General features: G+C 41.7%; 1 protein-coding gene across 5 annotated transcripts in view; it reads right to left on the reverse strand.

Moving 5' to 3' along the window:
- LOC126298816 (neurogenic locus protein delta) overlaps positions 1-12,538 on the reverse strand; it is a 1,242,617-nt gene that overhangs the window by 59,144 nt on the left and 1,170,935 nt on the right. Inside the window, exons 1-2 of one of the 5 annotated variants that reach the window (XM_049990280.1) lie at positions 8,593-8,865; positions 7,557-7,664 (exon numbers count right to left, since the gene is read on the reverse strand). The exons of 1 other annotated variant lie outside the window; for it this stretch is intronic. The gene's annotated coding sequence lies outside the window, so the exon portion shown is untranslated. Of the gene's footprint in view, positions 1-7,556; positions 7,665-8,592; positions 8,866-12,538 lie in introns of those variants that run through there. 3 more of the 5 variants (XM_049990279.1, XM_049990281.1, XM_049990283.1) reach the window with 3 other exon arrangements.

The raw sequence follows: 12,538 nt of genomic DNA on the forward strand, positions 1-12,538 counted from the left end.
TTAAGCTTTTAAGAAAAGTTGGTTTTTCACGCTACTCAACATCTATCACGCCGTGTTTCCAAAACTAAGTGTCTTACAACAACATATTTTTATAGTTGGCTTCAGTAGTGCACGACGATAACTTTCTGGCCAATAGAATCAGCAACAGTGAAATAAAAATTAAAATATCACGCATGACGCGGAAATTCTAGCAAACCAACATCCGAAATGTAGTAAACAACAAACTTTTTCCCTTTACCCTTTTTGTGGGAGTCAAAGCGATAAAAATATTCGGAAAAGTTTGAATATATTTTCAGTGTCGTTAGAAGTCGGTAGGTGCTACAGTTTCCTCTAGATGAGAGTTCAATCGCGCTTCGAGAAACATTTAGCTATTATAGGCGGGTTGCAGTGTGGCGCTACAGTAGTAGCGGAGGCAGCAAAGCAAAACATGCAGTGCAGTTATTGATCTAAGAAACCAGTTAATTTTGGCACCCAGAAAGTACATGGAAGTTAGGGAAGAGGGAAAGACTGTACATTATTGGGAGAGTACTCAGGAAGCACAAAGTAGTCACACAAATTTCCTTAGATCGCGAAGAAGAACGAGGGTACAGATTGTTAGTAACAAAATAGTTGCTCGATGATGCGGAGGAATCACAGTTCCCACTGCCTTATAACGCAGATGTATCAGAAATTAATAAACTGCGGTTACGCCAAAGCTGAGGCATTCACTGTGGGGAGCGGATTCACTGATTACTTCAACAAGCCGAATTTTGAATCGTCATTCACAGCACTGATTACAGTAACAACATCCGTCTCATTAAAACTGGTTAAAGCCTCAGTACAAATATATTACATTGGGCATAATCTAAGACTTCTCTTCTTACAGGTTTCATTCATTTTTCTTCTGATTTCTTCTCGAAAAAGTCCTTTTGCATTTAGTTCAACTCGGCTCAGCTGTGTTCCACAAAATGTGCTGTTCGGGTACCAACTCGATAAGTTACTCATCTTCTCAGGCAGAGGAGGCGCCAGCTGACATTTCTGGTGAATGTCTCAATAATAAGACCGGAAGGGCTATCTACTCTGTTGCTGCATGTACGTGCGAAACAACTACTGCAGCCGTCTGATCGCTTAGTAGTCGGTGCTGCTCAGACTTCACCCTCTCCTCCAATCGAACAAATTGCTGGGACATGTGGGACATACTACTCCTGCAGCACGCAAGCGTTTCCTGCAGGTAGAGCCCGCAGCTGCACTGCCTTGTCCGCACACTAGGAGAACTGCCTAGCCCTAGCACGTTTACATTGCGCGAATGGAAAACGATGTCTCGCACGTGTTTTACGCAGCGAGTTGCGGTAAATTCCCGCAGCTTAATTAAGGACCAAAGCCATAGAGGGCAACGCAGCAAGCTCTTTATTCGCACGAAGTAATGACCGCTATCGACAGGGGATCTCAAGTTGATTCCGTATTTCTAGATTTCCGGAAAGCTTTTGACACCGTTCCTCACAAGCGACTTCTAATCAAGCTGGGGGCCTATGGCGTATCGTCTCAGTTGTGCGATTGGATTCGTGATTTCCTGTCAGGAAGGTCGCAGTTCGTAGTAATAGATGGCAAATCATCGAGTAAAACTGAAGTGATATCAGGTGTTCCCCAGGGAAGCGTCCTGGGACCTCTGCTGTTCCTGATCTATATAAATGACCTGGGTGATAATCTGAGCAGTTCTCTTAGGTTGTTCGCAGATGATGCTGTAATTTACTGTCTAGTAAGGTCATCCGAAGACTAGTATCAGTTGCAAAGCGATTTAGAAATGATTGCTGTATGGTGTGGCAGGTGGTAATTGACGCTAATAACGAAAAGTGTGAGGTGATCCACATGAGTTCCAAAAGAAATCCGTTGGAATCCGATTACTCGATAAAAAGTACAACTCTCAAGGCTGTCAATTCAACTAAGTACCTGGGTGTTAAAATTACGAACAACTTTAGTTGGAAGGACCACATAGATAATATTGTGGGGAAGGCGAGCCAAAGGTTGCGTTTCATTGGCAGGACACTTAGAAGATGCAACAAGTCCACTAAAGAGACAGCTTGCACTACACTCGTTCGTCCTCTGTTAGAATATTGCTGCGCGGTGTGGGATCCTTACCAGGTGGGATTGACGGAGGACATCGAAAGGGTGCAAAAAAGGGCAGCTCGTTTTGTATTATCATGTAATAGGAGAGTATGGCAGATATGATACGCGAGTTGGTATGGAAGTCATTAAATCAAAAACGTTTTTCGTCGCGTGGAGATCTATTTAGGAAATTTCAGTCACCAACTTTCTCTTCCGAATGCGAAAATATTTTGTTGAGCCCAACCTGCATAGGTAGGAATGATCATCAAAATAAAATAAGAGAAATCAGAGCTCGAACAGAAAGGTTTAGGTGTTCGTTTTTCCCGCTCGCTCTTCGGGAGTGGAATGGTAGAGAGATAGTATGATTGTGGTTCGATGAACCCTCTGCCAAGCACTTAAATGTGAATTGCTGAGTAATCATGTAGATGTAGAGTAACATACTCTCTATAAAACCGAATTGGGATTCCATCCGCCACGCAGGATTAGCCGTGCGGTCTTAGGCGCTGCAGTCATGGATTGTGCGGCTGGTCCCGGCGGAGGTTCGAGTCCTCCCTCGGGAATGGATGTGTGTGTTTATCCTTAGGATAATTTAGGTTACGTATTGGATAAGCTTAGAGACTTATGACCTTAGCAGTTAAGTCCCATAGGATTTCACGCACATTTGAACATTTGGGATTCCATGCGAATCTGGCGACTTGTTTTCAACTCTTTCACTTGCTTCCCTGAGGTTCTGTATTAGAAACAACAGATGCTCTGAGTATCGTTTATGTGAATAATTCTCATATGAACATGCTGTGAATTTCTGTGCTAATTGCGGGTAGTCGTCTTAATCTTAAGGCTACCTCAGCACATCTGCAGTCCTGATGAATGCTATGCCACTGATACTCCCACTTGAAATTTTTGAACACTTCAATAAGAGTTTCTCCCACAAACAGCAGCCCTGGGGAATGCAGTCTTTAGATAACAGTCAAAAGTGGTTCAAATGGCTCTGAGCACTATGCGACTTAACATCTGTGGTTATCAGTCGCCTAGAACTTAAAACTAATTAAACCTAACTAACCTAAGGACATCACACACGTCCATGCCCGAGGCAGGATTCGAACCTGCGACCGTAGCAGTCGTGCGGTTCCGGACTGAGCGCCTAGAACCGCGAGACCACCACGGCCGGCAGAGAACAGTCGCTTACCCATCAACAAGGGAGATGGTTGAAAGACATGAAGTTACGAGGATAAAATGAATGAAGATGCAATGACATCGGTGCAAATAAGCGTGGGAGTTCCGTTGTGGCATTCGAAAGATTTGCAGTAATTTCATTTCCTGCCATAGTATCTTCACTTGTTTCATTCCCATCGATTCATTCCAAGGCACTAAATTCATTTCATGAAATTCCTGTACGTTAGGCTCCACGTTCACAACAGCCCATCACATTCCTGGACTGGTTTCGTTACTCATATGAGAAAACAGAATTAAAAACCTACATAAATGTGTGTGCGATCCTTCCTCGGTTGGACCCGTATCACATAGACCTACTTTCAGAGCTAGTAGTCGTTTCCAAAATAAAAAAAAATCAGCGACCAGAGAAAATTAATACATCCAAGAAAATGTTTCCTATGTAAACTACTCACTTCATATGATGCAACATTAGCTGCCTGGGATGAAATTTTGTTACTTATCGCAATACTATGACAATGTACTTTTAATTAGCGGTTTCGATGCGAGAGGAAATTTATCTGTATATTTCGCACTTTTGCTAGGAAACTAATTGTAGTAGTTATCCGTTATGCAGCACGCACAGGAAGTTGCACTCTACATGATACATCTGTTATTCATAATTTGTACAATTTTTTCATCGTTAGTCTTCGTGTAATCGTTGTACTTAGTACTGTTTGGTGGTGCATCTGAATATGTACTGGAGCTAGCTGTTGTTGATTACTCGTATGAACAAATAGGATCGGTGAAATATCCATGAAAGTTCAAAATGGTTCAGATGGCTCTGAGCACTATGGGACTTTACTTATGGCGTCATCAGTCCCCTAGAACTTAGAACTAATTAAACGTAACTGACATAAGGACCTCACACACATCCATGCCCGACGCAGGATTCGAACCTGCGGTCGTAGCAGTCGCGCGGTTCTAGACTGAAGCGCCTAGAACCGCTTGGCCACTCTGGCCAGCTATCCATGAAAGTTCCTCGATGGTTTAAGATCTACATTTCCCCCGTATATCCAGTATTTAGTACTTGTTGCGTAAACAATAAGATGATTTGGCTGGATGGGTATACAGCAATGCTTCAAAAAAAATTACAGTGGAATGCAAAGGAGACTTCCAGAATCAGTGTTTGGTCCAGCTGAGCGTAAATGGTTCCAGGTTATTTGAAAAGCATGGATTGCAACGTCCGCAATCATGAAATCTTCACCACCACTGCAGTGACTAACAACAATGTGCTTCCCACTGAATATTTAGATCAAGTCTAACGGCATCCCAGACATGACCAACTGTCATGAGAAAAACTCATGTCCCTGGCGCTAGTATCCGTGTGACATTTAGTTTGATTACTACTGTCGTTGACTGAGAATATTTAACGTGAAGGAGGGTACAGGGAGAATCGTTGAAATAAACGAGATGGATGAAAATATGCACAAACTAGCTAATGCGTAACAGTTAATACATTAAGAAGTACTTTAGAATTATGGTACGCCAGGTTGAACACCCGGAAGTAGATCGAGGAAGAGACCAAGACATGTTGGCAACACTCCCTACAAATGAGACACATCCTCCATATTTCAGTGCAACATCTTCATTAGTGTTAAATTCAGGTTTCCGCAGTTTGTCAAACACTCTTATAACTAACCAATAACATTATCCCTTCGTAACTGCTTAATTCACTATGTGATTATAGAATAAAATTTATCCAAGCTGTGTAATATTTTCTGGTTCAGGAGCTTGAATTATCTCCAGGTATTTCAAAAAATAATATTTTCATCACAATGAACCTTTAACACAGCGTATTACACACAAAAATTCTTCCTGCAAGACCGTGAATAGAATAGCCCCAAGTTTAGTGACTTAAATCTCGTTTAATCCCTGGAGAAAGATCTGAGGAATGAATTACAGCTGGATTGCAGATGTAGTCAACAGCTGGTAGGCCTGAGCGATGTTAGCGGATGACATACAGCCGTGCGGTGGCGTCCAACGGCTATTTGCACAGTTGCTGTGGGGTCTTCTTGTCTGAGTTTACTACTTTACGGCTTCCCCTTCTAGATTAAGTTTTTCGAGCGGTACAATTCACAGTAACAGGCAATTACTCCTATTTCGTCAGACGTCCAGCGGAGCAGCAACTGTGGCTACTAGAATGTCGCAGAAAATTTGTTGTACCATTGCACGACACTTATATTGTGCAGTCTTTTATAAATGCTTCCTTATCTTGTAGTTGTGTCTAAATTTCTCTGAATACATATTCTGAAACAGTAGCAAGCTGAATAAAACTTATTTCGTTGTTTAAGGGTCATCGTCGGGTACGTCTCCCTTTTTTAAAAAGCAGTTTCGTGTTTCTAAAGAACCATTACAATCTACCAAGAGTTTTCACGGATTTTATTTTTGTTTTTAATTACTTTGGAAGTATGTCTAAGACAAAGTGACTTTTGCTTCCATCTCCATTTCTGGGCGATTTTTATATTTATAATCTAAAACAGTTGTCTCCAGAGAAAGAAAGGAAATGAAAAGCAGAAACTAACTTCAAGAATTCATCAGACTGAGAGCATCCCTCGCGTATAACTAATGCGCACGCTGCTAGTAGCCTACGTACTCAAGCATTAACATCGCTGTTGGAACCACCTCGAAATTATTTGTATTGGTGCTATCAACTACACGTTTATTATTATTATTATTATTATTATTATTATTATTATTACGTTGATACAGCGCACGGTAGTACGTTTTACTATCGGTAATCCTGTAACATTACATACGCCATTGGAACAAATGGAAGGAAAGAAGATTAGAATTTGGAGTCCCATCGATAGCAAGATCATTGGAGACGGAACACCAGCTCGGATTACCAAAGGATGTGGAAGAAAATGGGCAGTGCCATTTTCAAAGGAACCATCATTGAATTTGGTCGGAGCGAGTTAGGGAAATTACGGAAATCCTAAATCTGGATGGCCGGACGGGGACACGAACCGCCGTCCTCCCGATTGCGAATCCAGTAAGCTAACCACTGCACCACCTCGTTCGGTATGTCTGTCACATTACATAAAGTGTCAACTAAAATACTGATCAAACTGAATGACTGATTAAACACCAGAGTACTCCAATAGACGTCCTGCTACTAAGGACAACATACCTGAAAATCTGCTCATATAGTATTATAAGCGCTCTACAATGTCACTTGGAGTCAGAGGCCTGTTGTCACTTAACGTAAATAAAGCACTGCCAAACATAAGCCAAAAAGTTCCTAAGTCCAGTTGTGTACTGAATTCTAAGCCTATGGATTTGTAGCAATGAGTTAAACTACAGTTTAGTGTGGACAGAAATAAGCAACATATCTGTTTTCAAATTATGAAAATGGTCACTCGGCATGTTAATTCAGATGTATACCTTATAGTTCCGGACACAAGCCCTACCTTGTCTTTCTGCTTTCGACGCGTCAAACGTTTCCGTTATTAATAGGTACATTATTTCCCCACTTTTGAATTGTAAAGTTGTTGACAATCTTACCTGAAATGCGTATCTTGGTTGTTTCCTGTTGAGAAATATGAAAACATGGTTGACATGAGGACGAAGTCCTGTTAATTGGACTTAACCTGCATTGATGCACTTCATAGTGAGCCTTTACCCCTCTGATACATCACGTAACGCAAATACAATGAAAGTAGCAGCGAATGCAAAGGCTGTCGAGGAAATATCTTTTGCAACAATGTTTACTTCCGTAAAAGCTAAATTTCTTAACTGACGAGTAGTGTGGTCAAGTCAGCACAATAATTTTCCATTGGCATTCAGGAATATGAACAAATTTTATAAATGGTTGGTGAAAAATTTTGTGGTGGTGGACGTGTCCACACAGATTTTTGCAAAATTAGGAGTATAAAGCGGGTCGAATCACTGAACTGTCGTATCTGGATTTGAACCAAATTTAGTCAAGTAATAAATACGCTTCACAGGCGCGTCTTCTGCTTCGGATGCGAGAATTAAAACAAGACAATTAGTGGCTGATGCAACTCGTATGCCTTGCTTTAAAAGTTCAGTTGTTAAGAGCATTACTAGACAAAGGTGCGGTACAGTTTATTTTTACCAGAGTATTTAATAGGTTCCTTGACAACTGTACAAAATTCGATACGACGACAGTATACAGCTTAATGACGTTTTACCAATGCATGGGCGGTATCGCATTGTTAACTAATCCCGAACATTAGCTGTCGGATATGTGTTGAATAAATCAGTTGCGTTCTAGTTAAAATAGTCATTTTGTCACTCACCTGGAGAGGTGTAGGGAACAACTTAAACCTGGATACCCAAAGCAGGATTTGGACGCCGACCACCCAGAATGTCTAATATTTTAACGCGTGCGTCGTCTCCCTCAGTTCCTGGTGCAAAACACAAACAGTTTAGTCGTGTCTTTGCACTGTATATTAGAAACTACTGCACCAACGTATTGTATCTCTAACAACTACATTTAAGAAGCAACAGAACACTAAAATATTAGTAAACAGAGACCACTTCTGAGTATCATTTGCCTCTTACACTGTCACTATTATACGTTAATCAGTTCACAGTTTATCTACTGAATGAGCAAATAGAAAAGCAATCAGTCTTTCCGCTGATTGTAAAATATTTTGTCGAATATATTTTTAAAAAAAAGTATCTGCGCACTCGTAGTACGTAAAGTAACTACACGAAAGTAGACGAAGAGATACATCAGTGAAAAATTTGACTTGTTTGTGACTGGGTAAGCTACTTCAAAGAAATCTGGTTAAAATAAGAGGGTTGTTCTTGTTTGAGTAAATAACTTCAGGTAACTATCAGAATGGCCAGGGCCAGATCATGCACTCGTCCAGTCTCTAATGTAAAACCTGTGTCACAGGTATGGGAAAGGGGAGGGGGGATAGTGCTATGGCATTTCTCAGAATCACATAGAATTGCTTGGGGCGAGTGTCACGTTAAATCTCCTGAACTAAACTCGGCAAAGCACTGAAAAATTAATCCCATATCTGTAAAAAGATTCGAAAATCTGGCAGACTAAATCAGTGAACAATGTCATTGTTATAAAGGTTTCATAGTTTCAAAAAATGCAGAGACGTCTGGAAAATATAGCATAAACGGATATTTTTAGGTTCAGTACATAACTGGAATGCTGAAAACCAAAATATGTATTTATCAACTTCGTATCACGAACGACTGAAAAGGTTACGTTTAGCACAAGCAGACTGAATTTACAAAGAAACCTAGCTGTCAAAACTTACAATAGGGTGCACCTGGAAGCGGCTTAAATTGCTTTTCTGCTCTGCAGCTCACCTTTGCAAGGTCTGTTAGTACCTTCTGTTGTGTTTACGTCGCAGCCGGTGGAACCTAGGACGGAACTCGTGGATGTGCGTGCGAAGGCGTCGTTAATTCTTGATAAATACCGAAGGTTTCCGCTTTCCGTTTGGTACTGCGCTCACATGGGTTCGACGCCGATAAAAATTCACGCACACTGCAAACTCGATACTGTATTCGTTCTTCACGCTACCAAAGTAGGAGGCTGCGCGACCCCACAAGATGGCGATGCAACTGGCATGTCATAGCTGTGCTGTAGAGGGCGCGTCCTGTCGACTAGTTGTCAGCTGTGTGGCTGTGGTTGTTGCTTAGCAACAACCTACCAAATTATTTCTGCAAATGCCTTTGCTAAGAGCGCGCGAATTCAACGTGATATATACCTTACAGCGTCCTTCGGTGCAGTTGTTGCGTATCTGAAACCGTACAACATCTATTTCACAGCGGCTAGCATTTAAAAATAATGGAAAATCATCGCTTTACCAAGAACGCATAAACTAAATTTTGTTTGCGAAAGGCTAAGACATCCCTCAGATCCCTGAGTCCGAACGACTATGGTTCAAATGGCTCTGAGCACTATGGGACTTAAAATCTGAGGTCATCAGTCCCCCAGAACTTAGAACTACTTAAACCTAACTAACCGAAGGACATCACACACATCCATGCCCGAGGCAGGATTCGAACCTGCGACCTTAGCAGTCACGCGGTTCCGGACTGTAGCGCCTAGAACCGCTCGGCCACCACGGCGGGGCCGGCCGCGGTGGTCTCGCGGTTCTAGACGCGCAGTCCGGAACCGCGTGAGTGCTACGGTCGCAGGTTCGAATCCTGCCTCGGGCATGGATGTGTGTGATGTCCTTAGGTTAGTTAGGTTTAAGTAGTTCTAAGTTCTAGGGGACTAATGACCACAGCAGTTGAGTCCCATAGTGCTCAGAGCCATATGAACCATTTTTGAACCACCACGGCCGGCCGAACGTGTGTACGCTAACAAATGACACAAATTTGTAAAAGGTACTTCTTTTGAAACTACAATGGGATAGGAAGTGGTTTGTTATTTGGACATATAGCTCACCGTAGAGAATGGATCCACGAACAACTGAAATTATCATATTCTGCATAGTCTGTCTGACTATGTTCGTGGTATATAGTGCCGACTTACAAACATGTTAAGGAATAGTAATAACTATTCAGTGTAGCTCGAAGGCCTGTTGCAAGTCTTTTAACTAGACATCAATTCCTTGGCCTAAACCACGCATGTCGTTCCTGGTGAATCTTCCCGTCGTTTCGAGGTGAATGCTCGCTTAAAAGAAGGCTGAAAAAGATTCGTGATCAAAATGGAATTCGACACCGTGACTTGTACGTTACCGGCCAAGTGCTTTACCGCTTTCAATTTTACTTTTTTCTTACTCCACCAGACTATCATGCCGGGCATATAAAGGATATGAGTAAACAACAAACGATTCGATGCAGCTGCAAAACATCGTAATATGAAGGAAATTGATATAAATCTAATTTCAGCTGCTAGCATTTATGTTTTCCGTGGTTACTTTCAATCATCCCAGCCGAAAACAAATGTGCGGCAACCCGGTAAGTTCACGCCACTGCCTTAGAAAAATGGCCAAAAGAAGTAACTGTCCCGTTTGATTTTTGTCAGAGAATTAAACTCTACCCAAGCGCTCATCAAGATGGTGAAGTATTTGCTTAAGACGTTAGACGCGGATCTAAAGCAAAATAAAGCGGGCAAGTGCTAATGCTGGCACCGGACTCGCAGTGGAGATGAGAGCGACACGCTGTCCAAGTATAGTTTTCCCACTATTTCTCTAAATCACGTTAGGCAAATCAATAATTATTCACTCTTGCCCAGTGTCAAGAAACTCCAGTCTCGAGTTAACGACGTGAATGTTTTGCGCGCTACTCTTGATGATATACTGAGTCTATAATACTTAAGCCGGCCACGGTGGCCGCGGGGTTCTAGGCACTTCATTCCGGAACCGAGATGCTGCTACGGTCGCAGGTTCGAATCCGGCCTCGGGCATGGATGTGTGTGATGTCCTTGGGTTAGTTAGGTTTTAGTAGTTGTTAGTCTAGGGGACTGATGACCTCAGATGTTAAGTCCCATAGTGCTTAGAGCTATTTGAAGCATTTGTTGTTGTAACAGATGATGACTTTCGGCCGAAACCGGTAGTACTAATAAAATCCAGTTTTTTGAAACATATATCGACTGCTGAAAATTGCCTGGAAAAAACCTATGAAGTCAGTACGTTAGTACGGGATGGGAAGCCGAATTCCAGACTCGAATGAGGACTGCTTAACAGACAGAACCAGATACACAGGCTAAACCAAAATTGCACTCCCGGGCGCAGCAGCGTTATTCCTAGCTAACAGTTGAAAATGTCTCTATAAAATGAAGGGAAGGAAACGTGGCAATACGGTAATAACCTGTAGGACAAATATCATGCACCAACACTTTGTAACTCTACAGCACACATAGCGCAGAGGGTAGAGTTTGTGTTAAAATACTCGATGATGATCATGTTTGGTTTGTGGGGCGGTCAACTGCGCGGTCATCAGCGCCCGTACAAAGTGCGAATTTTCACACAGTCCAGTTTTGACACAGTCAAATCTAGCCACTGATACGGATGATAATGATAATGATGTTAATGATGAGGACAACACAAATACCCAGTGCCCGGGCAGAGAAAATCCCCAAGCCGACCGGGAATCGAACCCAGGATCTCGTGATCCAGAGACAGCAACGCTAGCCACTAGACCACGAGCTGCGGACTACAGTACACGACTTTCCAGTGTTCAATTACGGGTCTAGATGGAATTTTTTCTATTTTCAAATTTTAGGCAGCCTAATGCAGCTTCTTAAATTTTGTACAGCAATTGCAGCTGGTCTTATACAAAACAAGTCCTATTACGTAATACCATCACAGAAATGAGGGTAATATTGTTTTTATCACTCTACTTTTAGAAGACACATTTTGCCATTAGACGTTTTGTCTGTTCTCTTCTGAGTACTACAAAGCTCCATGTTTTCCACCGCATTGTCAGCATTACTTACCTTTTCTTCCACAAAAAAAGAGGACAAGTGCGTGTAGAGCTCGCACTCTGAAGTGTCCATAGACACTTAAAATTGTATAGGTAGTTTTAATGAGTTAGTTCCGACTATCGAAAAAATGGTCGTATCTTCTAATTGCACTGATTTAGAAGTTTAAATTTTTTACAACGCCAATGGACCGTACACCTTAGTATTTGACATAAATTTCAATTTGATACCCCTACCCATTCCTGAGAAAAATGGCTCTTAACAGACAGACAACAAAGTGATCCTACAACGGTTCCGTCCTCTCAAGCTGAGCTACAGAATCGCCCCCCCCCCCCCTCCCCGCCCCACTCCAGACCACAAGAAAAAGAAAAAAAAGTCCGAACCTCTTTTATCCTACGTAGTTTTTTTTTTTTAGTAACGTAAATCACATACCCACTTCGCCTGAGTGTATTGTGTCACATCACTTCCTCAAATACATCCGAACCGCCCAGTTTCCAGTATCCCTTTCTACCATTATTTCTATCTACTAACTATCATGCTATTCACTTTCATATCTGTTACATTTCTTTATGACATTACGTCAAAGTCCTTAAGGTTTCAACATTTACTCTGAAGACGAGATATGTTTTGTGAAAAACGTGGCGTCACTGACAGTGTATTTAAAACATTACAATTGGCTGCTCTTACTGAATGTATCACGTATGTATGTTTAACATTTCCACTCTGATAAGTTTTGTTCTTACTTCAGTCTCATGGTAGGAATTTGTTTTTAATCGAATATTGGTCTTCACGAATATTTATGACGTGTGTGACAAATAACTGTCATGTTGAGTGTTATGAAAACTGAAAATCGTTTAGGAAATAATGTATGCTAAATTT

The sequence above is a fragment of the Schistocerca gregaria genome, chromosome X, assembly GCF_023897955.1.
Source record: "Schistocerca gregaria isolate iqSchGreg1 chromosome X, iqSchGreg1.2, whole genome shotgun sequence".
Lineage (NCBI taxonomy): Eukaryota > Metazoa > Arthropoda > Insecta > Orthoptera > Acrididae > Schistocerca > Schistocerca gregaria.